Source organism: Prionailurus viverrinus, chromosome B2 (assembly GCF_022837055.1).
Source record: "Prionailurus viverrinus isolate Anna chromosome B2, UM_Priviv_1.0, whole genome shotgun sequence".
NCBI classification, from domain to species: Eukaryota; Metazoa; Chordata; class Mammalia; order Carnivora; family Felidae; genus Prionailurus; species Prionailurus viverrinus.
Window position 1 is genome coordinate 39,793,804 of NC_062565.1, and position 26,678 is coordinate 39,820,481.

Genomic DNA, 26,678 nt, shown 5'->3' on the forward strand with positions numbered 1-26,678 from the left:
GGGTGACTCCTAGTTTCTAGAGGGACGGGGTGGATCAGGATGCCACCACTGAGGAGAAAATGCCAAAGTGGAGTATGTTTTGGGACGCAGATGATGATTTGAGTCTGGGATACGTTGCATATGCCATCACTGGAGGCTCACAGACGTGGAGGTGGGGGTGAGAGGTCCAGATTGGGTTAGTACTTGGAGCCACCAACCCAGACTTCCTTAAAACCATGCGAGTGGGTGGGACTGTCCAAGAGGACACGCAGCTTGAGGAGAGCAGTGGGTCAAGGCTGAAGCCTTGAGAACACCAAGCATTTAAGAGGGGGGCCGTGGGAGATGACACGAATTCACAGAGGCACACGGAAAGGAAAAGTCAAGGAGGAGAAGAGAGGGCAGAGTGTGCCAGGCACTGGCACCCGGCCCATTATCTGTGGGCACATACCTCTAGATGGACAAGGCCGCTCACTGCCAACACCTGCTCTTTGCCAGAGGGTTTTTCTGGCCATGGAAACACTCTTGACTCCAGCTCGGGGCAAGCTGAAAGTGCTGGAGAGTTAACGTGCCCTGAAGCAGCCCTGAACCCACGGCAAAGGGGAGAACCAGTAGATAAATACCCCAGCTTTCTCGCCCTGTGGTATGGACAACTTGAAGCATATCTCATTTATCTTTCAGAGTTCCCGGCCAATGCATGAGAACACTCCCTCCATTGGCTTCCTGGCCTCCCTTCCCACTTTCCCGCTCCTCCACAGGTATTTCCAGGGACCCCTTCCCAAACAGACTACTTGTGCTGGAATCTTTGTCTCGGTGCCTGCTTCTGGGAGAATCTAAACTTGCCATGAAAACCAAACGAGTAGAAACTTTCAAGATGTTCCCTCCAGGTAACTTCTGTCTTGAGGGAATCAGGTCCTCACTGCCCCCGTGCCCATCTCTACGCTCACAAAGAGGCAGGCCAATTATTGCCTGGCTCCCAAGGTTCTCAGGGGGGCTTTCTAATTCTGAGGATGAGCAAACCTCACTCTCAAAAAATCCTTTCTGGGGCGTCTGGGTGGCTCAGTTGGTTGAGCATCCAACTCTTGGTTTTGGCTCAGGTCATGGTCTTAGTGATTCATGGGTTTGAGCCTCAAGTTGGGCTCTGCACTGACAGTGCAGAGCCTGCTTGGGATTCTCTCTCTCCCTCTCTTTCTGCCCTCCCCCGCTCGCTCTGTCTCTCTCTCAAAATAAACAAAGTTAAAAAGAAATCCTTTTCCTCTCTCCTCACCTCAGCCCCTCCTGTGTTTCAGGGTTCCTGTGTGCAGGGAAGAGGGGTCACATTCTCTTGAATAGTGCAGAGGCTCAGAAAGGACTCCCTTGGCCTGAGCACCCTCTCGTTGTACCCCTGGCTCAGCCCTCTCCTTTTCCAGCACTCTGGCACTTTTTTCCATTCGTCACATGTCCAGGCTGGCAGGTTCTCTTTCTGTCTGTGATCCAGGAGCTGGCTCTGACTGCCAGCAGTGACCCACAAGGGAGGCAGGAAGGGCTGGGTGGCCTGGAAACACTCCCCACTTCCAACCTACCTCTCACCTCTTATCTCTCAAGGCACGAAACCAAGGAGAATGGCCTTGAACCAGACTTCTGGGGGGCAGGGAGGAAGAGCCCTCAAGAAGCCATATGGTGGAGCAACAAAGTGGACACATGCTGTGTACCAAGCCAGGGTGTGGACACAGGCATTTGCTCATGTCATCGGGGAACTGGGTATGAGTTTCACTGAGCTGTGGTCTTATCACTTGTAAAGCGAGGTTAATAACACTACCCACCTATAAATTGGCCCAGTGTGGAAAACAGTATGGAGGTTCCTCAAGAAAGTAAAATAGAAATACCATAGGAACCAATAATTACACTACTGGGTGTTTACCCAAAGAAAACAAAAACACTAACTTGAAAAGATATATGCACCCTATGTTTATCGCAGCATTATTTACAGTAGCCGAGATACGGAAGCAACCTGTGTCCACCAATAGATGAATGGATAAGGAAAAAGTTGGGTGTGTGTGCATATACACACGCACACACACACACACACACACGCACCCCCTGGAGTATTACTCAGCCATAAAAAAGAATGAGATCCTGCCATTTGCAACATGGATAGACCTGGAGGGTATTATGGTTAGTGACATAAGTCAGACAGAGAAAGACAAATACCATACGATTTTGCTTACATGTGGAATCGAAAACAAAACAAAGCAAAACAAATGAGCAAACAAAGAAAGCAGAAACAGACCCCTCTGTACAAAGAACAAAATGATAGTTGCCACAGAGAGGAGGCGAGTGTGGGGATGGGCCATATGGGGTGAAGGGGAGTAGGAAGGACAGACTTCCAGGTATGGAATGAATAAGTCACAGGATGAAAGATGTCGCATAGGGAAGATAGTCGAGGGTATTGTAATAGTGTCATATGATGACAGGTGCCAGCTACACTTGTGAGCACAGCATAATGTACAGACTATGGAATCGCTGTGTTTTACACCTGAAACTAATATAACGTTGTGTCAACTATACTTCGATTTTTTTTAAATGGGGGGGGGGGAGTGGGCCTTACGGATGAAAGATGCACAATACCACTCCCAATGAAGGAAATGCAAATTTAAAGCTTTTTTTTTTTTATTTTGAGAAAGAGCAAGCGAGTGGGGGAGGGGCAGAGAGAGAAGGAGAGAGAGAGAGAGAGAGAGAGAGAGAGAGAGAGAGAGAGAGAGAGAGAATCCCACGCAGGTTCCAAGCTGTCAGTGCGGAGCCTCACTCAGGGCTCGAACTCGTGAACCATGAGATCATGCCCGGAGCCGAAATCAGAGTCGGACGCTTAACCGACTGAACCGCCCAGGCGCCCCTGGAAATACAGATTTTAAAAAAATCACAGTGCCCACCTGACTTAGGCCGGATTCCCCCAGAAGGAGCCCCTGAGACAACTATTCCAGTATATGGGGCTGATTCAGGAGGTAAACGCCAGTAGAGAAGTGAAGAAGTAAGACAAGGAAGGGAAGGAAGGTGATAAAGGGTGGGGGGCTCTCCCAGAAGCAGTTAATGCCCCTGCACTTCTGGCCTCCCACACAGTGGTAAAGTGGATTTCAAGGCCCAGAGGGAGCCTTCAGGCAAGGACAGGCAGGTGTTGGTGACTAAAAGCCTTAGGAGTATAAGAGGTCGGGGGAAGGCACAGGAGTGGGGCACCAACATAATATATTGTATCATCTCTGAGGGCTGTTAGGAGGTGAAATGAGGTCACACATGAAGAATGCTTAACACAGTGCCTGATGCACAGTTGGTTCATCTCTAATTGAGATCCAGCCTCACTCCAGCCTCCCGATGCCTGGCTCCAGAGACTTCCTGCTGCCTAGTGACCACGAGGAAGGTCTTGGAGACTGGAGGGCCAGGGGTCAAGAGAAGAAGGGACTGGAGGAGAGAAGGCCAGAAAGAAGAAGGGGCACAAAAGAACCAAGAAGGAGGTGGGCCCAGCCCAGACCTGGCATGGAATGTGATTCAGGACACAATATGAAAGCCGCAAGAAAATGTGTGAGCTCCACTCCATGGGCCCAGCTGGACACCACACACAATAAGCAATGTGTACAAACTCTCTCTTATCTCCTCTCATATCCACGCTACATCCATTGCCTCTGCCATTTGGGGCACTGCCTTCTAAGAGAGAGAGAAAAAGAGAGAGAAGAAAGAAAGGAAGGAAGGAAGGAAGGAAGGAAGGGAGGGAGAAAGAGAGGGAGAGAGAGGGAGGGAGGAAGACAGGAAGAGAGAAAGAGTGGAGGAGGGAGAGATAGGGAGAAGGAGAGAGGAAGGAAGGAAGGAGGGAAGGAAGGAAGGAAGGAAGGGAAGAAAGAAAGAATCCACACACATTAGGACCACTGTGGGGATCAGAGATACGTATTAGATACATATCAGAAATGCCTGGTATATTGGGGCACCTGGGTGGCTCAGTTAGTTAAGCATCCAACTTCGGTTCAGGTCATGATCTCGCTGTTCATGGGTTTGTGCTGAGCCTGGAGCCTGCTTTGGACTGTGTCTCCCTCTCTCTCTTTCTTCCCACCCCCCTCCCCCCAACTCACACTCTGTCTTGTCGCCTGCGCTCTCTCTCAAAAACAAATAAACATTAAAAAAAAAAAAGGCCTAGTATATAATAGACGCTTCATAGGTGGTAGCTATTCCCAGTGTGAGGCTACCTTGGCTTTGACTTTCCTCCTTTATATCCCATCCCATCTCACCCTCCAGCGCCAGTGGCTGAGACCTCAAACCCTAGGCTTTCAAGGTTCTCCTGGGAAGGAACGCTTCCCTTGCTCAGCAGAGTTCTGAAGGCATCCTCATGGACCAGCAGAAGGGGAGCAGGAAGAAGTATGGAAAAGAATGGAAGCACAGCCTTCTGGGAGGAGGGGTGCCTCTGAGGGTGTGAGAGTGCCACCTTGTCCTACCCCAGCTCCCTTGACGCCCCCCAGCCCTGTCCCTCCATCAGTGAAGACGCATTTCCTGCCCAAGTTCTACAACCAACCCCCAGCCGATGCCTTCAGGGCACCAACTTGCTCTGCGGTGTATCAGGCTTTTTTTTTTTTCTTTAAGCTCTGCTCTAAAGTATCTAATCATAATAAAATGCAATCAACAAGCATTTACTGTGCACGTACTATGCAAAACACACTGTGCTGGGTGCAACAGGAAATTCCAAAATGACTACAATTGTAAGCTGCTGACCTCAGTTTGTTATGTAGTTGGAGAGATGAGGCATAAATGATTAAACAGTTAACAAACAACAGAATGTGTTACAAGTTCTTAGGTGCTTACTGAATAAAAGTTAGCCAACAAGGCATTGTAACAGGAGCGCCGAAGGGGAGGGGGAAGGAGATGCAAGCCGGACAGGTAATCAAGGAATAACAACCCAGCTCCAATCTACCCAGTGCTGACACTGAGAAGCCCATGTGACTTACACCATGCCTCCCCACCTCTCTGCCCGATCATGTGTCTCTCCATTCAGCAGCTGAAAAAACCCAGTAACCCCCCACCGGGCCCTCAGCTTTGGGATTTCAGGCTAGAAAGTGACAGAATTGGGATTAAAATCCAAGCGTCTTCACAAGGAAGGAAATCATGGGGCAGCTCCCAAAGGGGATGAAGGGAGAAGGGGTTCTGTCCTCTGAGCCTGCTCCTTGCCTTGTCGCCAGGCACACCCCTTCTTCCGTGAATGGCAGGGTGCCATGCACAGGGGAGGGGAAGGGCAATGGGTGTGCTCCTGGTGTGTGTCCTGCTCTATCCCTCCAGGGAAATCTCTCCACAGAGAAGTCTCATTTGACCCAAAGACACTGTGTTCTAATTGATGGAAAATTGTCCACTGCTTGTCAAGTTATTGTTCATTTCCTGGTCCTTAATGACTGATTTTCCACCAATTAGCCTAGAGTCCCACGCCCGCCACCCTATGGACAAGGCCCAAGTCTCTGAGTCCCTAAAAGTGACCGCAGGGGGCCCTACAAATATCTCCCAGGGCCCAGGCATGCAGCCAGCCTAGCACCAAGCAGGGCAACTGGGTTCCGCCCCCAGTCCTAAGTGCCCTCCACCTCATAGCCCCTTGGGATGGTTCCCCACACAGTGCATGGTCCTCTACTCAGGGCAATATGGTAAACTGATAAAGCTTCCCCCCACCCCCCCCCACCCCCGGCTAAGAGCCTCCCTTAAGGGGTGTGTGTGTGTGTCTAGAGAGTGTCTTGAGGATTCCTGGCACAGTTCATTAAGATATCAACCCTTAATGAAATATTTCTTTGTTTAAATCATCATTTATCTTGCGGAACAGAGGCCTTTGTGGCAAAGGAAAAGGCTGCCCCCTCCCATCCCTCCCCCACCTCCACCGAGCACAGACCCGGGGTCTTTCTGAGTCAGAAAGACTGGGAAGCAGGGTGGGGAGGAGCAGCTGGGAAATGAGGAGGGGAGAAGATTCCAGAGTGGAGGAACCACAGGCGGAAAGGGGAACAACTTGATTGAGCAGGAGGCAAAGGAGGAGAGAGAAACAGAAGGCCCCCGGGGGGTGGGATGGGGGAGGGGAGGTGGACACAGAAGGAAGCCCACTGCAGTGTGACCACAATGGCCAAAGGTTGGAAACAACTCAACTGTCCATCACTGGGAGGCTGGGCAAGGAAACCAGGGCACCTGCTAGAGTGGAATGCTCTCCACCAGCCTTTTCAATGATTGACCTAGAGATACATGTAGCAAACCTAAATTAATCTCCCCCGCATGGAGTTCAGTAATAAACACCAAGAACAAAAAGTAAAAGCAAGGAGCAGAAAGATACCTTCTATTTAAAATTTCATGATACCCAAGCGACACTAAATGATGAATAGTATAAAACTTAATTTGGGAGGGCTCCCTCCAAATGCAAGGAAGTGGCTACCTCTGGCAAGGGAAGGATAGAGAAAGACTAAAAGGGATATGGAGAGGTCCTCAATTCTATCAGCAACAACGCTGAAGCTTTTTAGTTGAAGCATGAAGAAAGGCACGCAAATCAGAAGGACACATCAGCTCAAGTAATTTTCACACAGTGAGCAGAACCGTGCCACCAACTCCCAAATCCAAAAAACCCCGAACAGGGGCATCTGGGTGGCTCGGTCAGTGGAGCCTCCGATTCTTGATTTCGGCTCAGGTCATGATCTCACGGTGTGTGGGTTTGAGCCCCGCGATGGGCTCTGTGCTGACAGCTCAGAGCCTGGAGCCTGCTTCGGATTCTGTGTCTCCCTCTCTGCCCCTCCCCACTCGCGCGCGCTCTCTCTCTCTAAATAAATAAATAAATAAACATTAAAAAAAAAAACAAACTCAGAACATGCCCATGCCCAGATCCCCGCCCCCCGGAACCCCTTTGTACCCTCTCCCAATCATGTCCCCTCTCTCCTGAGTTCTAATGTTATCAATCCGACCAGTTTTTGAATTTCAGATAAATGGATTCACACTGGCTGCTTTCTCTTACGGCTTGTCTTGTTCTTATGCACAACATCCTGTGCGTGAGATTCCTCCACGGTGCTGTGTGTGGCGACAGCTTATTCATTCTCCTTGCCAAGTACTCGCCCGTGTATGAGAATACCCTGATACGTCTACTTATTGCAGTGCTGCTGGGCACATCCTTGTGTACGTCTTCTGGTGAACATGTCTGCATTTTAGGACTGGAGTTGCCGTGTTAGGCTGGAAAGTTTAATTCCGCAATAAGGCTGAGGGAAAAAAAGTTAAGACCCAGTCGGTCAGATGAACAGAAACATAAAGTATCTGGGCCTAGATGTGTTGGGACTGTGGGATTAACGAGAATACTATTTTTGGACACACACCCACCACCACGCAGGAGCGTCAGGCTGGTATGAGGAATGAGCTCAGCCACTAGCCCACTTCATCCCCACAACAGGGAGGCAGTGGACCCCGGGGGAGGAGCTTCTGCTTGGGAGCAGGAAGATCTGGGAGCCCACCCCTGCTGCAATACCTCCCAGCTGTGTGGCGTGGGGCAAGTTGCTTGACCTCTCTGAACCTCAAGTCCCTCACTTATAAAATGAGAAGAGCCACCATGTCTGGGGTGATAGAGCTCAAAAGCATGTGAGTCAAGTGGCTGGCATGCAGCCAGCAGCTAGTAAGGATCAACGGCTGTTGTATGCATGATGTGCATTTTTGTGAGGTCGGAATTCTGCATTTGAAGGTGAGGAAACTGGGATTTACAAAAGGGAAAGGGAGCATTTGTGGAAAGCCGGATGATTTGCCCGTGCCCTCTCCTGCCAACCATCTAAGGAGCCATTCTCTCAGTGTTGTGGACGAGGAAACTAAGGCCCAGACATCACGTAACTTGCCCGGGTTACACTGCTGGCAAAGACAGAGGCTGAAGTTCAACCCAAGGCCGCCTCACACCAGCCCAACCTGAAGCCAGCTCCAGGCTCTGAGCTGTGAGCACAGAGCCCGACGCAGGGCTTGAACCCACGAACCGAACCGTGAGATCATGACCTGAGCTGAGGTCAGCTGCTTAACCGACTGAGCCACCCAGGAGCCCCCAAGGGCTACTCTTTTGAACCTTTTCTCAGAGCTCTTGTACCAGAAGGAAAAGCTTTGAACTGGCTGCTTTGATTTCACAGTGTTAATTCTGTACCTTTTTCTGGTGAGGCCTCGCCTTCCTCACCAAAATGCCCTTTAGGGGAGGATAAGACAGGATCTTTGCCTTTCCCGTGTCCCTAATGTGACTCACAGGGTGCTGGAAACTGAGTTGGCCTGGAGATGACCGGTAACCTGAAATGAAAGCCAAAACAACCCAGGGAACTCTATTGGGGCAAGGGAGCCCGTGTGGGAGGTACGGAGGGCTGCTGCAAGAAAGCCATGTGGAAAGGACTTGTTGGGGCTGAGAGCCAGAAAAGAGGTGGAGAAGCCCACCCCACCTCCCCTCTGCAAAAATCCCTTCTTTTCCACTGAAAGTCCTGAGATGTCACCCCACCCCAAGCCTCTGCAAAAATGATGGGAAGGAGGCCTGAGGGGCACGGCCACTGCCCAGCTGGGCTTACACGAGGGCCTGCCAACCCGAGGCCTGGCCCAGACCTGTCCACCCATCCTGACTCCCACCAGAACTGACTCCCCATGGAAGATAAATTGGATCACGTTATCAAGAGCTTCCTTCCTCTGCAACCGCACTCCTCCTCAGGTAAGACCCCAGCAGTACTGCTCTAGAAGCCTCCGTGAGGTTCCTCCCTGTCCTCATGGAAGCAGCTCCGGTTGGAATCCTGCTTCACCACTTACCAGCTCTGTAAGCCTGGGCAGATGACTTCATCTTTCCGTGCCTCAGCTTTCTCCTCTGTAAAATGGGCATGACGGCACTATCCACCTCATCAGGTTATTGAGAAGATGACACGTGTCTTCTGCCTGGCCTGTGGCAGGACTCGAACATTTGCTGTGGTTATTGCTACTGCCATGGCTGTGCTGGGAAGGACACTGTGGCGCCCACATGAATGACCCTTAGAACACTCCTTCCAACAATCTCACACCTAGATACCCGGATGGTTCCAGCTGGACCTAAATATGCCCATCACGCCCACACAGCAAGGCAAATACATAGGATTCTGGACCTGGACAGGCACCACTAACTTACAACTACTTCTGACTATTTGTACCCAACAGAAGAGGGATGGAATAATTGATGAACAACCCAAAAGGGAGCCTTCTCTCCTGACATCCTTTTCTTCCAAGCCCCATTGGAAAGACTTTCTCCTCTGAGAAATCCTTCTCTCCCCAGGCCACAGGACTGACTCACCCTGAGGACCCCCAGCTCACATTCCACAGGGGCCTCAATGTGCCTGCCCTATCTCCACCTGCCTCCTGTGATTTGGACCAGGAGAGCCTTCAAGAACCACCGTCTTCCTGCCCTCCTCCCGCAGCAGGGCCCTCCCTCCCTTGCTCACGGGCACTCCTTGAAGATCTCTGGGGGCGTCCTTCACCTCTCCCCACGCGCAACACGGAGACAGGAGATGTTTGGGGGGTGTTAGATTTATTCAGATTTCCACGGGTCTCTGAGCAGAGCGGCTGCTACCAGCAAACCCTTCTGCGTTGGAATTCGGGCCTTTCCCCATCTGGACTCCCCCCACCCCATCCCTGCCCCCACCGAAACCCAACACACGCCACTGCCTCCACCACTCTCTCTCCAGCCCCCCACCCCACCCTTCCAGCCCCCCAGGCAAAGGCTCTGCGCTGAGCTTTGTTTGTAATCTAATTTGCCCGGATAACTGCCTCGACTTTGCACCTCGCTTCTCCCGCGTGTATCCGGCTTTGGGCCCCTTCTTCACCGGTTCGCAGAGCACTTTCTGGGAAATTCCCCTTCCGGAAAGGGAGTCAGCGCTGGCCGGGGGTGAGCGTTCACTAAGCCCAGAAGGAGCCTCCCCGCCTCCCCCACCCCAGGGTCAGAAAGCTCACCTCCAGCCCCCACGCAGTGGCGAGCAGGAGGGAGGCCAGGAAGAACCCGGGCCGACACCGGCCCCGGGCTCCGAGCCCCCGGCCACTCCCCGCGCCGAGCGCAGCCCGCTGGGAACCAATGAACCGTGTGGGAGCAGGGCTCGGCCGTACCTCCAGACTCCAGGGAAAAGCTGGGGTTTGCCAAGCGCGCCACAGGATTCGCCAGGGCAGAGAGGATCCCTGGGGTCTCTCCACCTCCCGGCTTTCTCAAGTCCGCAGTCCCGTGTCTTCTCCCCAAGTCCCCACTTTCCTTCCCCTAAAGTTCGCTCCACGTGGTGTTCTCTCGCCCGCCGCGGCGGCCTGGCCGGGTGAAAGCGGCTGCACCTGCTTTAGGCGAATTATGGTAGCGCTAGAAGTTGGTCTCCCCTCCCTCCGCCTCTCGCTCGCTCCCTCCTCCTCGGCTCTCCGCGCGCTCCCTCCTTCCCCCTCCACCCCGCGTCCCCCGCCCCCTCCCGCCCCGCCCGCGCGCCGCCCGCTCGCAGCCACTCGCAGCCCGGGCTCAGTCGCAGCCCCTCGGAGTCCAGAGCCGGCCGCCCCTGCGGACCGGACAGCGCGGCCGGCGGCCGGGACGGAGCCCCCAGCCCGCGAGGAGGGCGCGGCGCAGGCGGCGGCGGCGCGGCGGGGAGGAGCCCGGGCCGGAACCAGGGCTGGGCCGGGGGCGGGGACGCCGGGGTCCCGGAGCCCCGGAGCCGGAGCGAGCGAACGAGCGTCGCGGGAGGACCGGGAAGGAGGAGCACCGCCGGAGCGAGCCGAGCTGCCCACAAAGTGCGATGCCCCGGCGGGGCTAAGGCGCGCGGCGGCCGGCGCGGCGCGGAGGGAGGACGCCCGGGAGCTGCGCGGCGCCGGGCGGCGCGGAGGGGCAGCCCCAGCGGGCGGCGGCGGGCCCGGGCTGCGACCCGAGCGAGCCCCATGCCCCGCGCGGGCTGACGGGCCGGAGCCCGCACGGAGCGGCCGGGCCGGACAGGTAGGTGGCGGGCCGAGCCCGGGGACGCGGGTGGGGGCTGGGCCGGCGACCAGACCAACTCCCTAGCTCGCGCACTCTCTCCCCGCTCACTGGCTCACTTTGTGTTTGCAAACTGCCCGCCGGAGACGCGCCGGGCGCCGGGAGGAGCCGGGCCCAGGCCGGCGCACTTTGTTCCAGCCGGGGCCGGCTGCGGCGCCCTGACCCCGCGCCGCCACCACACCCCGCCCCCGGCCCGGGCCCCCGCGGCCCAGAGCCGCCTTGGGAACAGGTGGGGGCTGCTGCGCGGCGGCGGGAGGTGGGGGCAGCCGGAGGTCGGCTGGGGCGGGAGTGCTGGCTGGAAAGGCTACTGAGGCCCGCCCTTCCCCCCCAGAATCTGGGCCCCGCCCCCTCCCGGCCTGGCCGCTGGGAGTGGGGTGTAAGGGGGCGCGACCCCCCCCCCCCGGTCCCCCGCCCGAGTCAAACAAAGAGTACTTCCCGGCCCGGACTTTCCAGAGCTGGGGAGGGAAGTGGTAGCGCCAGCTCTCCCAACCCCAGTCTGTCCAGCACTCCCCGAGACGCGCCGCAGGCAGATGGGGGGGGGGGGACCTCGGTGGCACCCGCCGCGTCGCCTCGAGTGAGAGGCAGACTTGTTTTTCTTGGGGTCGCACCTTGGAGGCTCCGGGGCCAGTCAACCCCTTTCCTCCATCGCTCGGTCAGCTCGGAGATTGAGCGGAAAACTTCTTGGGGACTTGAGAACGTCTGGAAACGGCCCCCGTGATTTTGTGCGCCTGTGCTGGAGGGCTGGGGACGGACCCGGCAGATACCTTTATTCACCGCATTTAGGGAGAACCACCCCCACCCCCCCTCCACCTCACCATGGTGGGGAGAAAGGGAGGATGGCAACAGGGTTCTTTCCAGGGAAGAGGGTTCCCAAGTGACCAAGCCCAAGCGGGACGACCCCCCCCCCCCCACGGACGCCTCTCTTTGACCGGCGGTCACCCCGTGGCGCTCTGGCCTCGCGCTCCCCATCAACGCCAAACAAACTAACTTGGAGCTGAGCCCGGGCAAAGCCTGTGGCGCTAGAATGCGGGGCTCCCTGAGCGACCCGGGGTCCCGGCCTCCCCGGCAAAGAACGGTGTGATTTCGCGGGACGCGGATTCTGAGACAGAGGCCCTAACAGCTGCGGATTCCTTCTCTACAATTGGGACACCTCGTGAACACGTCCGCGTCTCACCCAGACTATCTAGGTTGGGGGAAGATGATATGGGCATGCGGCCCCCCTGAGCCTGCAGAGCGACCGGCTCATCCCTTCTGCACCCCCGCTTCTCTTGCCAACCTCGCCTGGTGATTTCCTCCCTCCCTGGGCGCCTGGGGTTTAAGGCGTCTGGAGATCACCTCGTGCCTCGCACCCTAGCACCGGGTCTCCCTGCGGATTGGCCGGCGGAGGCTGGAGCAGGGGTTCAGGTGGGGACCTGAAAGAGCAAACCGGAGTATGAAGCTGTCACGCAGTGGGGGGGTGGGGGGGGGTGTTCCTGAGAAAGCCCAGGAGCGTTTTGGCCAATGCGGGTTTTTACTTGAACTTCAACATCTTTATCCCCCGGCTTAAAGCACCACCTGGATTGTCCCAGGGTGAGCTGTGTTGGGTCTGGGATTAAGGCCCCAGGAGTGAAGCTTGAGGGGCAGCTTGGGGTTGGAGCCAGAGACTGGCCAGGGTGCGCCATCTCCCACGCAGGAAGAAGGGGCAGCCGGCAGTCTATATGGCGTGTAGCTGCTAGAGGGTTTGACCAGTCCCACCGGGCAAACGGAGTGGGTAACCCAGGCTTGAACCCAGAAACTCACTTTCAGCAGAGAACTGGGACTGAACGCTTCCATGCTGAGCATTTCAAGCCCCTGAGTCTCCTGGTGAGCTAGCGGGTGGTCGCAGGGGCCGGAAGGCAGGGATGGCAGTGTCTCCAATGCCCCCCAGAGAGAGACACTGGCTTCAGACAGCCCCTATCCCAGACAAGCCTCGCATGCTACCCTGGAGAAAATTGCTTTGGGGATGGGGGAAGTCTGCAGGCTGGCTTTGTTTTGTTTTAAACTTAAGAAACTTTGTCTTGCCGGGGGTTCTGGGGCTCTTTGTCACCTGGCAGGCTGGAGGGAGGGTCCCGAGACTGTTGTAGGCACCTGGACAGCTTGCTTGCTCTGGCTACCTTAGATCTGAGCCTCTCAAAAGCAGGGATGTGCCCTGGCGGGGGGAGGGGGGGTTGGATTCCCTATGGGGTGTTAGCCACTCTTGTCAACGGGGCAAGGTAGCATGGGGAGGAAGCGATGTTGTGGGTGTCCTGTCCCCCAGACATACTCAGGACCCCAATAGGATCTGAATCTCCTCCCAGACCCTCCGGCCACTACCTTACCCTGGTCCCAGCCTTAGCACTAAGTTAGGGGAGACCACAGGAACCTTCTCCTTTGGCACTAAGCCGTTGGGTCTCTGGGTGGGGTTTTCTATCCTTCTTCCAATCCTGGGCAGGTTTCCCAGGACTTATAGAATTGGGGAACCACTGAGTCCTGGGGAGAGAAAGGTCTGACACCAGTGCTGGGGTATGCCAGGGGTAGGGGCAGGTTGGGCTCAACTTGTGACAGCCCCTGTCCCTTTGTGGGGGTGCCCTTCTCACACCTACACACCAACACCCCCGCCCCCTTTCCTCCGCCTTTGGCCAGAAACTTCCTTTCTGGCTGCCGGCAGGTAGGTCCCTTCTTGCCAGGAATGTGCATATCCTGCTGGGCCCCTACTCCAAACACACCTCTTCCTTAGGGGGAAGAAAGCCGGAGGACGTGGGGGTGGGGGGCTTCCTTCGATGCAGTAATACCTTAAGTGTTTGCTGAGCCCCCCTACTCTGTCCGGCAGGTCCCAGGCTGGGCACTAGAGTGCCCAAGCCGTGAAGGCTGGGGTCTGCTCTCTGATCCTCATATTGTCAGGGTAGGAGAGACAGGTAAGGTATCACATCAGGGAGAGGAGAGTGGGAGCAGGGTGTCTGTTTCAGAGGAGAGGTGTGAGACGTGAGGGGAAGGAGGGGTCATTTCCTCAAGAAGACTTCCCTGCTCCGCCGGCCCCGGGTCTGGCAATGGCTGCACCCGCCTTTCCTATATCCTAACCCTTCACTACACCACCCCACCGCCTTGGTGGTTTGCTTGTCTCTCCAGCTGAAATCCAGGCCCCTCCTCGCCTATCCTGAGCACAGCGTCTTTATTTTCCTACTAGCCTAAACTGTGCAAAATACTAATTTCTTCTACCCAAGGAGCTCCACGCCATGTCCCTTCATGATCTTAGAACTCTCCCAGCTTCCCTAGACCAAGGCCAGGCAGATGCCACTTTTGACAGGATTCCATTGGCTGAAATGGTTTCCTTGGACTTGGTTCCAGAACTCTGGATCCCAGGGCAAGGAACTCAGGGCCTGCCCAGGGCAGACCATGGGTCAGAGTGGAAAAGGCTTTGGAACTGGCCAGCAGTAACGGGACTCTGGGGAACTCAATTAAGCTCTTGGAACCTCAGTTTGCTTATGTGTAAAGTGGGTCAATAATATCCACCTTAGAGGATCCTTTTGGGAGTCGAACGGGAGAGTGTATGTAAAATCTGTACCACGGTGCCTGGCACATGGTAGCGCTGACCAACGGTGACTTTTATCATTAGATTCCCAGCACCGCCAGCCTGCACAGTGGACAGCATGTTGGAAATGCTTGAGTTTTAACCTCCATCTCATGGGCTGGGAAAATGAAGCCCAGAGAGAAGAAGCAACTTGTCTGATGTTCCACAGCGAGTTAGTGGTGAAGCTGGCAATAAAATATGGGGCTCCCAACTCCTGGTGCAGCCAGTACGGCTTGGGGCTCTGCCATGGGGAAGGGAGAAAGGAGGGGATGCGGAGGGCCTGTCAACTCCCCCCTCACCCCTTTACAAACTCAGGCCTGGGCCGTCCCTCTCCCCTCCGGTGACAAGGCTATGTTCTCTTCTCCTGCCTTCCCTTTAAGCGGGGAGGGTCTAGGTTCAGAATCTGGCATTTCCCACCCACACACAACCCTGGAACAGTCCAGTCATACATTACCCCCCACCCCCCACCATGCCCTTTTAAGGTGCTCATAGAGACAAATAAGAAACGGGAGGGAGAATTCCCCCGGGGTGTAGAGGAGGAAAAAATGGCTGGCACCATCTCTCTCCAAAAAGGGAGACTTCTGGGGCTTGGAACCCTAGCCTACACAGTCTTCTGGAAGTTTGGCCACCCATCTGAGATCAATTTGGGACCTACTATGGATGGATCATCTCAAAGAAGCAAAAAGAAACTTCAACTTAAAGCTTCTGGCTTTTTGCACTGCCTTACTGGATTGTCCATGGGAACGCATACCTTCTTTACCCATTGCCCCCACCTTGCCAGGATCACAGCAGGAAGGAACCCTGTGACTCCAAACCTTGTGGCTGCCGATGCAGTGGTCTGGGCAGGTCCCTCAGGAGTCTGAGCTCGGGGCATGCCTGCCTGAGCTAGAAATCTAGAGCTCCCGGCACAGAAAGTGCACATGTAGACAGGGCCATGGGATGTTGGGCTGTGAGACCAAGCGTCCTGTGCCTTGAGGGGGCCATCCAGGCCTGGGTCTCGTGGAGGCCTTCCTTCCCTCGATCCTTGTCCCAAATCTCCTCCTTTCCGGGCCTTTGCCAGGCTGTCCCTCGGTCCAGGGCCTCCCAGCACCTTCTCCCCACCCTGACCAGAACCATGCAGCCTGGGCCCAGAATCTCAGTAGCTCTGCTGACCTCACCGGTCATCCTGTGCCCATCCTCTGCCCAGCTGGAGCCTCTAGAGCTGGGACCTGAGGGCCATTGGGCTCACTGGTGGTACTGGACAGAGGTAAATAATGTTTTCTCTCCCACTCAGAACTGATTCTGATGGCACCTGACCTGGGCTGCTGGGCAAATGGGGGCGAGACGGTGGGTTTTCCTCAGACAGTAAGAGTGGACTGGGTAGAATAGCGACCCTCTGGCATTTGTTCAAGGTAGGTGGAAGTTACCTAGAATTCTCACTGACAGCAAAGGAGGGACAAATGATGGTGACTAGAAGGCAGGTGACTCAGGGAGTCCTGGTCTCCACTCCACATTGTGGAGCACTTACTGTGTGCAGTGGCAAGCAAGAGGGTCGAGGGGAAGAGGTGACTCGGTCCGTGGCAACTTGGAAAATCAGAAATGGAGCAGGTGCCCCAGGGCTGATCTTGCAGATAGGGACTGTTGTGCTCTGGTCCTGATGCCCCCCAGGGGCAGCCAGCTGCCTGCATTGGCCTGGGAGAGCCCTCAGGAGGGCTGCACTGTGTGAAGGGGAACTGGAGTGGGGGTGGGTGGGAGAGGGGGGCTCCCATTCTTATTTCCTCAACCCAGTGAGCTCCCTCCGATTGGGTCCCCCAGCTCTGGAGCCCACCCTTCCGGGAGACCGAGGCTGAAAGAAAGTGGTCCAAAAAAAGGGTAGCAGTGTACTTCCTCCTTTCCTTCAAAAGTGCCCTGGGCAGATGTGCATCCGCACCCTGCAAGGAAGGGCGTGCGCAAATCTGGGGAGAGATTTGGGGGAGAGATTGAATGGCAGGATTTGTGGGACACCCAGGGAGTGGCTGCAGCTGTAAGCACTTAGGGAGCAAAGCCGGAGCGCTGGAGAAGCTCCCTATCTTCTCAAGGCTTCCACACCACTGGATCGGAGCAGGAGGCGCTTGGGAAGGTCAGGTCTTGTTAAGGATGTAGAGTTGGTCCTCTTGGGAGAATCCCTCCTTTAGGAAGCCTCCGGGATATCCGCGCCACCCCCCACAACCCCTGAGAGCCAGGGCTACTGGTCTCTCCTCCCCAGCTCAGCACGCTTCCTTTGCGTTGCTTGCCTCCCCAGCCTTTTCCTGAGCTTCTGTGAGCGCATCAGTGCAAGTTGCAGGAAGCTCCTTAATCTCTTAGACCTGAGCTCGGGGATGCAGCACGGAGAAAGAGCCTGGGGCACGGGGCCCACTCCGCCCAGGGCCTGGGGGTCTAGGGAACCTTGGAAGGGGGGCTGCCTGTCTTTTAGCCACTGGGAGGGCGGCCTGTGCCTGCGTGCTGCACTGTACTCTCTTGGCGATGACTTCGCAGGTCTGGGTGGTAAACAAGGTCTGGATTCACCAGTCGTCACACTGCTACCAGCTTCCTAATTCCCTCTAAGACCTTAGGCATGGCCAACTTCTCTCTGGGCCTCGGCTTTCCTAACTGCACAGAGGACGAGGGATCACCCATGGGCTCCTCTCCCGGGCCTCTGCAGGCCGAAACTGCGGGTTGGGCATCGGGCAGAGAAGAGACTGGAAGGTCTCAGTGCACTCCCCCTTTGTTCCCGCGCCCAGAGCCTACTGCCTCTGCCACTCTTTCCCAAAAGGGGCGCTGTGGAACATGGGGCAGGCGACCCGAGGCCCAGTCAGGTCTCCTCCTTCCCAATTAGGCAGCGGAGCCTGATTAAAAGGGGGTGCTGCCCGCCCCCACTCCTGCCCGATCTCCATCGACGAGATTTCCCTTCATCAGAATCTCACATCCTCCAGAAATTAATTTGATGCCTCTTGTTATCAATTAATTGAATCTCGTTGGGAGAGAGAGCTCAGCAAGGCAGGCTGCAGCTTGGCCCTTGTATGCCGCCGTTCTGCCCTCCCCCTCACATCAGGACAGCCTCTCCCCCCCCCCCCCCCCATTTCTCTGTTTCTGCCTTGCTTTTATTCCACTTATTTTCTAAAACCACCGCTGGGAACCCTTTTGCCCAGTTTGGCTTGGATGGTACCCATGGACTGGACACTCCCTGGGCTTCACCCTTTCTGAGCTGGGGAGGGGGATAGGTCCTCTCTCCTGGGCCCTGTTCCACCCCTCCTTAAATCAACAAAACCTCACCCTTTGGGAATTTGGCCCTGACCCTGACCCTGACCCTGTGCACTCCCGGGGCTGCTGGTGAGAAACTTGGAGAGGAGGACTGGGGGAGGGAGAACTGGGGACAGACTCCAAGGAGCTTCTCCCACTAGACACCCACACCCTAGATGGGGGAGGGGACACTGGAGGACCAGGCTAGGGACATGTCAGCCATCAGGATTTTGTTCATTGATCTTTTTTTAGAAGAGGCAGTTAGGAGCCATTGCCCCTGCTAGAGCCGATCACTGTAGGGGGCGAGGGCACAGATGTGTGCTACCTCCTGGCTGCCCAAGAGCTGAGGCAGGCATCTGAAGGAACAAGAAGGTAAATGGAAGATGAAAGAGGAAGGTTCTAGAAGACATCCCGATCTGGGAGGGGGCTGTGGCAGGTACAGGGTACAACTAAGTGGTCACCAGACCCTGACTGAGGAGCCGGGCCTTGCCATTTCACATACTTTCTTGTTCTGATCCTCATAACACCCCTGAGAGATCCTCTAGGCAGTGATACGCATTACTCTGAATTGGCGAGCGAGGGACCCGGGGGTAGAGTGGAAATGTAACTTGCCCGGGGCCACGTGGTTACCTGGAACCTGCCTCTCTGGAATGCTGGCCACAAGGGCCGAGGTCACAAATTGACTAACTTTACCCCCTATGAGTTTTTGTTGGCCCACACAAAGTTTATTACAATGGCACGTTTCACGTAAATATCCCCACTTTAGCCTCTTTTGAAAAACCGGAACCCTGTCAACAGTCAGCCTGCATTTCTGGGTGTGGTAAAGACAGACTGGGATTGAGTGCCCTGCACTTCTCACCTGCCCTCCTAGGTGACCAGCCTTGCCCCTGAGGGCATTTTGGTTAGTAGTTCTGTCTTGGAGATTTCACCTGTCTTCAGTATTCTTCGAGGAAGAGCTGGGGGAAGGGGGGTGGTCTCCGAGACTCTGCAAGCTCTCTACTAGAGCTCAGAGAAGACCTTTAAGGACACCCTGACCCCAATCGAATTCCCACACACCTGTTAAAAACGGATGGTGGGGGACAATTGTCCTGTTTTCTACCATGGCGGGAATTATAGGGTCTTGTGTCTCCAGGAGCCTGTTTGAAGCTAAAACCAGCCCATCCCTGCCCAGGTGAGCCTGTCTGTGAAAGTTATCATCACCCTCTTCCCTGTCCCCCAAACTTTACTTTTTGTTGGGGAGAGGGGAGACTCTCTTCCAAGAATGGAATCTCAGGTGGGGACTAGAGAAGAACTAGGCACAAGTCACCTTTCTGGAACTCATTTGGAACAGGGAAAGAGGTGAGGAAGGATGCTGAATCTTATGTATTCGGATGTGGCTGTGTTTTAGATGCCCCTTGAGTTGGTACCCAAGATCCCTGTAAATGCCACACCTAAATATCGTGAGGGGAGACAGAGAGAGGGCCCAGGGCCTGTCAGGGACAGGTTAGGCCTAAAGCAGTCAAGGCCCCAGGAAGGGCCAGACCAGTGATCTGTCCCAGGCTGGCCAGAGCCCCTCCTTTGCTCACGGGAGCCCCCTGGTGCCAAGGGCACTACCAGAACCAGGCTCCAGATGGCCACTCAGGCCCTGGATGAGTCGCCCCCAGCCCTTAACCAGCAGGCCCCCCCACGTAAGACGTCACTATTTAATTAGCCATCTCTGATTAACCAAACTTGGCATTCGGCTTCTCTTGCCCTCATCTTTCCCAGCTCCGAATCAATGGCTTTGATATGCTAATTAGGGAGTAATTTAATTTCAAAAGGCCGCAATTAACAAGGGTGTTGTGGACATGCTGTAGTTAAGCGGAGTAATCTAATTTGCATTAGTAACAAGCAGGGACTAATTAGAAGCTTAATTAGACACTTAGATGGCTCTTATGTTTACTTTCTTAATGAGATGGAGTGGGATCTTTGGTTCTCTTTCTTTTTTCTTTCTTTCTTCCTTTTTTTTTTTTTTTTTTTTTTCCATTGTTAATTCTTCCTCTTGGTCTGGTTGTAGAAAGGAGTGTTGAGGGAGGCCACCTTGCTAGGGCCTGGTGGAAGCATTTTAGGGCCAGAGCCAGGGGAGAAAGTCCACTGTGCAGGGGTGGGTGGGTGGCAATGGTGAGGAAAGGTTCAGATCCCAGGGAGATTGCAGAGTGACTGCCCCAAGCGAGGCTTGCGGCTTCTGAGGTGGGAGTCAGGAGAAGAGCACTGGTTTGGGAGTCAGAAGAGCTGTAGGGTTTCAGTTTGGCTCAGACTTCTAGCAGCCAGGTGACCTCGTCAAGTCACTAGGCATCTTCAAAGAATGGTTCCTTCGTCTGTCAAACGCATGCCAGATTCTATGAAGACGGGAGATGACAGGGGTGTGGGAAAGGGCTTCCAAGGACTCTGCGAGTGGAATGGTTGTTATTAAAATAAAATAGAGTCACAAATTGTGTGCCCAGTCTTCACTTCCTTGTGACTCAGCTTAGAAGTCACCTCCCACCGGAGGAGCCTTCCCAGAGTAGGCTTCCCTGGAGCATTCCCTCCAGGCACCCATAGCCAGGCCCCCCCCCCCCCCCCCCCCCCCCCCCCGCCCCCGTGTCAATTTAACATAACATTTGTAAAGTTGTGTGTTGTATAGAGCAGAGGTTCTCAACCCTGGCTGCAGTTGAAGTTTAGAATACTTGGAAAAGATTTTAAAATTATCCACGCCTGGGTCCCACACCCCAGAGTCCAATTTAATTGATCCAGGGTGGAGCCTAGGTACTGTTTTTGTTTTGTTGTTGTTGTTTTAACACCCTGTTTGCCTGCATGTCTCCCTTTCTCCTCCACCAACTGGTAAGCCCCCCAAAAGCAAGGGCTGTGCTTTCTTCCCTCCATATGCCCAGACCCCCCTGTGTTCAGAGGGCCACCAGCCAGCTGTACCCTGTCAACTCACCCAGACTTGACAGTGTTGCGTTTTGAGAACTTTATACAGGATCTGAGAGTCTTCTGGAGACAGACCTGAGGAAAATGGAGGGAAAATGCTGAAAAGGTGAGGGGTTTATAAGTCCTCCAGGATATGGGTGCATTGCTGAAGGGAGGATAAAATTGGTACCAAGTTTTTGGACATCAAGTGGGGAACAAATGCATTAACAGCCTTAAAAAGAGGCAGTTCTACCTAAACATGTATCGTAAACAAATAGTTAGAAATGTAGAATATTCCGTTCACAGAAGGGTGTTTATTGCAGAGTCATAGTAAAAAAAAAAAAAAAAAAATTGGTAACGGTCTAGATATCCAACTCTGGGCGATTGGCTAACTAAGTTCTGGAACACGCAGCCCATTCGAGCAACTATGTGGCCACTAAAAACTGTTGCTTAAAATATTTGATGTCATGTGGAAATGGTTATGATAGTAAGTGGTGAGTGGAAAAATAGGAAAATTCAAACCATGTACAGATTATGACCCCAATTTCACTTTTTAAATGTTTATATGCCAAAGAGGGTGAACACGAAGAGAAGGGGTAGATCCCAACAGGCCAGCTCCCTGGGTGGCAGAATTATGGGTACGACTTTTTTTTCTTTGTACTTTTTTTTTCCCCCTCTTCAAAATTTTTCTACCAAAGTGTCTGTTACTTTTACGATTGGGAAATAAAGTTATTTGAAACTCAGAGAACTTGGAACAGCCCAGGATGGCGGCTCACCTTCCAAATCACAGAGGCTCGTTGCCGCCTTTTAGAGAGGCATGTCCTCACCCTGCCACCTGCACGAAGCTCCTCGGGCCCTGAAGTTTTGTGCTGAGAGGTCTTGAATGGTCGGCAACATTGGGGCAGGTGGCTGCTAGTGTGTCATTTAGGGAGAGTCGCGAAGTACAGGCAGGACATGGGCTTGGAGAGGGATTAAGCTTTTTCTGGAACCCAGGAGAGCCCCCATCTTCTTGGGGGGAATTGGCTTAGAAAGCCAGGTAGTGACGAGACTCACATCATCCTTCTCTGGTTTGGGGACCCATTTTGGAACTATAGAGACATTCTCACCCATGGGCCCTACCTCACTTTCCTCAAATGCTGAACCAAGAGCTGTGGTAAGGGGATGGGCTCATAATCCATAGCCCACTCCGAGTTGAGTTGTAGCAGGTCCTTCTGGGCCCCCGTAATTATACTAACTACCCTTCTCTGAATGCCTTCTTCCTGCAGTGTATTTTATTTGATATCACAGCAACCCTGAAAGGAAGGCTTATTGGTATTAGCCCCAAATCAGGAAACCAAGGCTCAGACTGGTGACCTCACTGCTCAGTGCTCTCATTACAAAGATAATAAGAGACCAGAAAAGGGCCAGCAGGTAGGATGGCAAATGAGTGGCTAGCAAAGGAGGGCCAAGGCCAAAGGTGGCTGCTGCCTGAACGAACCCTCAGCTCTTCCAGTAACCTGAGCCAGTAGGCCTTGGGGGCCTGAGCTGAATGAGGGAGGGGGATCCCAGGGCCTTTGGATGACAAATTGGGAAGCATCCTTCAGTTACTTGTAAGGTCAGTGCTTATTGCTCTGAAAACCCTCTGCTTTATGTCCCTGACACAAGTAAGATCTGATAGTAGGACAGCTAGAAAAAAAGGAAAAGAAAGAAGGAAATATAAGCTGTCTTCATGCTCTGTTCCCTGTGGTACCCACGTCTTTTTATGTAATCTAGCAGTATGTCCATTTCAAGGACTTGTAGCTCTGGAGAAGTCTGAAACTGGCAACCTCTCTTATAAAATAAGGGCCTTTGCATATGCTGTTTCCCCTGCATTCAGTGTACACTTCGCCTGGCCAACACCTACTCATCTCTCATTTCTGAGCATAAATGCCATTTCCTTAAAAAGAAGGCCTTCCTTGCGCCGCCCCCGCCCCGTTTAAATTAGATTCCCGTTTATTCCCTGTACTCAGCATTCGATAGAACCTACTTTATTTGAGCCTATCTATTTATTTGCGTCCTTATTTATCATCTGCCTCCCCTCAAGGAAACCATAAGCCCCAGCATAGAAGGTCTGCATACTCAGAGCATGGCACGCTGTAGGCGTTTACCTATATGTGGAACCAGTGAACGGATGGAGGGTCATTGCTGGTGAAATACGCCCCAGGCCATCCTCCGGAAGAGAGAGAAGAACTCCGTTCATGGCCAAAACTCTACTAGTGGCTAAATGTTCAAAATGACAAATGCCTGGGGCCCCTGGGTGGCCCAGTTGGTTAAGGGTCCGACTCTTGATTTTGGCTCAGGTCATGATCTCATGCTCTCTCTCAAAATAAATTTAAAAATTAAAAAAACAAGGGGAAATTCTGGAAAAAAAAAGACAAATGCTAGATTTACCTAGTAAAAAGGGGTGCGGAGAGTAGGACCCCCGTTATTACAAGTTGCCCTCGGAGCATCTAGGACACTATGCTGGCCACTACTGTACCGGCTTGTTCAAGATTTTTATTTTTTATTTTTTAAAAACTGTTTTTTAACATTTATTTATTTTTGAGAGAGAGTGAGCAGGGGAGGGGAAGAGAGAGAGGGAGACACAGAATCTGAAGCAAGCTCCAGGCTCTGAGCTGTCAGCACAGAGCCTGACGTGGGGCTCGAACCCACGAACCATGAGATCATGACCTGAGCCGAAGTCGGGCGACTGAGCCACCCAGGCACCCCTTGTTCAAGATTTTTAAATCTGCAAAGGGCAGGGACCAAATTCCAAGTTCCTTCCTGAAAAATAGATCCTCACTGTTTGTCTTTTTATTTATTTTTTTTAAAGTAAGCTCTTTACCCATTGTGGGGCTCGAACTCACCACCCTGAGATCAAGAGTCACATGCTCCACCAACTGAGCCAGCCAGGTGCTGCCCTCAGTGTCTGTCTTAAGCAGGCACTAAATCCCTATTGAATGAATAAATGGCCTTGGAGACGATCATCTCATTTTGGCCACCAGGCAGCTCATAAACTAAAGTCAGTGGCCATCATCGGGGACACCCGTCGTCTTGGATGAGCGGCCTAAACATTTAAGTGGAAACTTTTTTTTTTTTTTATTTTTTTTTCAACGTTTATTTATTTTTGGGACAGAGAGAGACAGAGCATGAACGGGGGAGGGGCAGAGAGAGAGGAAGACACAGAATCAGAAACAGGCTCCAGGCTCTGAGCCATCAGCCCAGAGCCCGACGCGGGGCTCGAACTCACAGACCGTGAGATCGTGAAGTCGGGCGCTTAACCGACTGCGCCACCCAGGCGCCCCAAGTGGAAACTTTTTAGAAATGAAAAGTCTCAGGCTGGGTCCCAACCTACTGAATCAGAAACTCTGGGCCTGTGGCCCAGTAATCTGTGTTCTAACAAGTCCACCTAGGTAATTCTGATGTATTCAAGTTTGAGATCCTCTGGCTTAAGGTTTTGGTCCATTCGTTCTCCCTTTCTACTACCCAGTGACATTGTATTTTAAGAAGCTTCATCCGCCTTTTATTGCAGTCTGCTTCCTGACCTTCCTTGGAAGCTGATAGGGGTGTACATTGTAAATAGATAGCTGCATCTAGTCTAGTTTTCCCCGTTATACAGAGGAGAAAAGAGGGGAATGAACTTGGCCCAAGTCACACAGCAAGTTAGTGATACAGACCTGGGGCTAAGATGCCGGGTTTCCCAACTTCCAGTCTCAGGCTTTCAGCTGTCTCTCCGCCTAGGTTATGGGTTTGCGGAGCGCTGGAAACCGTGTGTACTTATTTCATCTCAAACCGCCACCATAGCTGTGGGTACAGGTTACCTGTGGTCACGCCCCCACCGGCTTTGCTCCGATTAAAGCTAGGAGTGCCTCCTCCGGCTGTCCAGCTGCGCGCATGCACGTGTGCGCTGGGGTCTGCCCCGCCCCCTTCCCTCCCTCCCTCCCTCGCGGGTAAACTCCGGGCATCCATCAGTCTGTTAATTGCACTAATTAGAGATCGCGGAGGTGTTAATTGGAAAACCCTGGTATTGTGCCTGTTTGGGGAAGAAAACGTCAATAAAAATTAATTGATGAGTTGGCAGGGCGGGCGGCGCGGGTTCACGGCGAGGCACAGGGTGTCGTGGCAAATGTTACCGCTCAGATTAAGCGATTGTTAATTAAAAAGCTACGGTAATTAATACTCCCTTCACCATATGTGCCCGCGGGAAAGGCATAAAGGTTTCTCCGCGTGTGGGGCTCCCCGGCCCTCTTCGTCTCACCCCAAAACACCCTAGTCCTTGGGTTCTCCTTTTAGCCGCAAGGTGGGTAGAACTAGTCACTTCCGGCCTGGGAGGGGACAAGGCGGGCCAGGAAAGTTACAAGGAGGCCTCCCTTGTTAAGTGCCCCCTGGGGTTCTTCGAAGGGCCAGGAGCCTCAGGGGAAGTGGGAGCCCCCAGGGGCCCGCTGCCTCCCCCAGAGAGGAAGAGAAGGCTGCGGCTTTGACCCAGCTTCCTTCCTTCCTTCCAACAATGTCTGGGGGAGCTTCGGGGCTTGGCCCCAGGCTGAGGTGCCCGGGTTCCCCAAGGGGTTCCCTGAGAGGACACAGGGAGCTGCCTAAGGGCGGGACTAGAGAACCAGAGAGAAATCCTAGGCCACATAAAACAACCCGGCCTGAGTCGCTTTTCCCTGCCCCCAACACGTGGTAGAAGAGGGGTCAGGGAAGGCGGAGGGTGGGGGATGAGGGCCCCATGTTTATCGAATCCTAGAAAGATCTAATTTCCCCCTTACTTGCTGTGCGAAGGAAGAAAGACCAACCCAGTGACTTGGGCAAGGGGCAGTGACTTGCCCAAGGTCACAGAGCTGGCCCTTGAAACCAGATGGTCTCCTTCCCAGAGCTTCTCTCCTCATCTGCAGGTGTCTGCTGCTCTTTGCTGAGGAAACGGGTGACTGGGGGAGGAGTGTGTGGAGAGAGAGGGAAGGGCCAGAGTGAAAAAAAGAGGGGGCCCTTGGAGGGGGCCCCCCACCCCATTACCAGAGGAGGAAGCCCAGGTCGACGTTGGGTGGAGCCCTTCTTTGGGAGAGGGACCACAGCTGTAATTCAAATGGACCCTTGGTGGCTCCCACCGGCCCTAGAACACTGTGGCTTCAGGTGCACCTGCTGGAAGAGGGAGTTTTACTCCTGGAGCTTCAAAGTTAGATAAGACCTTCAAGACCACCTCTCCATGCAGAGAGGGGGAAATTGAGCACCAAAGGAGGAGGAAGGCAAAGGATTCACAGCTGGTTGTGGCTGGGGCCAGGCCCCTGCCTTAGCCAGAGTCCGGGCTCTCTGGGCATTGCTGTAAAGGCCTGCATCTGCACCCCGTGCCTGGCTGTCTGGCCCTCTGAGCCTGCTCACCCACCATGCAGGGAACACCCCAGTGCTGTTGCAATGCCCAGCGGAGAGATGGGCAGGAGGCATGAGGCTGCTGGTGTGCTCATCTTCAGAGGGCAGGGTGTCCCAGGGTAGAGGAGGTGAGGTTGTGGAGATACAGGGAACACGTGCAGGTTTGGGTGTATGTTGGTGGGCGGGTGGGAGCATGGAAGGAGGTGAAAGCCCCGGGAGAGGGCAGAGCGTGCCACATGGGAATTAATGCCATTCATACACCCTGCGGAAATGACTTTTCAAATGCATATAATCTCAAGCATGCAAATGAGAGGCTTGCTTCACCCTGTTTAATATGAATGATCGGCCCCTGAATAGCTATTATTACACGCCACATTGCAGCAATTATGTTGTTCACTGGGTGTCGCTCTGTTACCCCCCCCCCCATAAAAAGACGGAAAAGAAAGGGACACCTCTGTTAGGAGCCTCCTTCCTTTTTTCCTCCCTTTTTCCAAACTTGCTGTCTGATCTACAACTTTATACTGTGTGTGTGCGTGAGTGCTGGAAGGGGGGGCACTCTCCTTTACCCCAGGGAAAGTGCTGGATTCTCTTTCCTTTCTCCTTTGCACACACACACACACACACACCCCTGAGGCTCTAGTCTTTGTCCCCTGGGGC

The 26,678-nt window shown here is 53.9% G+C and overlaps 1 protein-coding gene and 2 long non-coding RNA genes across 7 annotated transcripts in view; 2 read left to right on the plus strand and 1 right to left on the minus strand.

The window, feature by feature from the left end:
* Positions 1 to 641: 641 nt before the first annotated feature.
* On the plus strand, positions 642 to 4,367 carry LOC125165904 (uncharacterized). The gene is made up of 3 exons (XR_007152261.1): positions 642 to 863; positions 1,561 to 1,716; positions 4,234 to 4,367. It is a non-coding gene; the product is annotated as an uncharacterized LOC125165904 (long non-coding RNA).
* Positions 4,368 to 6,872: 2,505 nt separating this feature from the next.
* LOC125165902 (uncharacterized) lies at positions 6,873 to 9,530 on the minus strand. Its single transcript, XR_007152260.1, has 3 exons — positions 8,746 to 9,530; positions 8,108 to 8,244; positions 6,873 to 7,193 (listed from the first exon to the last, which is right to left on the minus strand). It is a non-coding gene; the product is annotated as an uncharacterized LOC125165902 (long non-coding RNA).
* Positions 9,531 to 10,426: 896 nt separating this feature from the next.
* The window catches only part of FOXP4 (forkhead box P4), a 52,155-nt gene continuing 35,903 nt past the window's right edge, over positions 10,427 to 26,678 (plus strand). For 2 of the 5 annotated variants that reach the window (XM_047859757.1, XM_047859758.1), the window contains exon 1: positions 10,427 to 10,915. The gene's annotated coding sequence lies outside the window, so the exon portion shown is untranslated. The remainder of the gene's footprint in view (positions 10,916 to 26,678) is intronic. The other 3 variants (XM_047859756.1, XM_047859760.1, XM_047859759.1) reach the window with 2 other exon arrangements.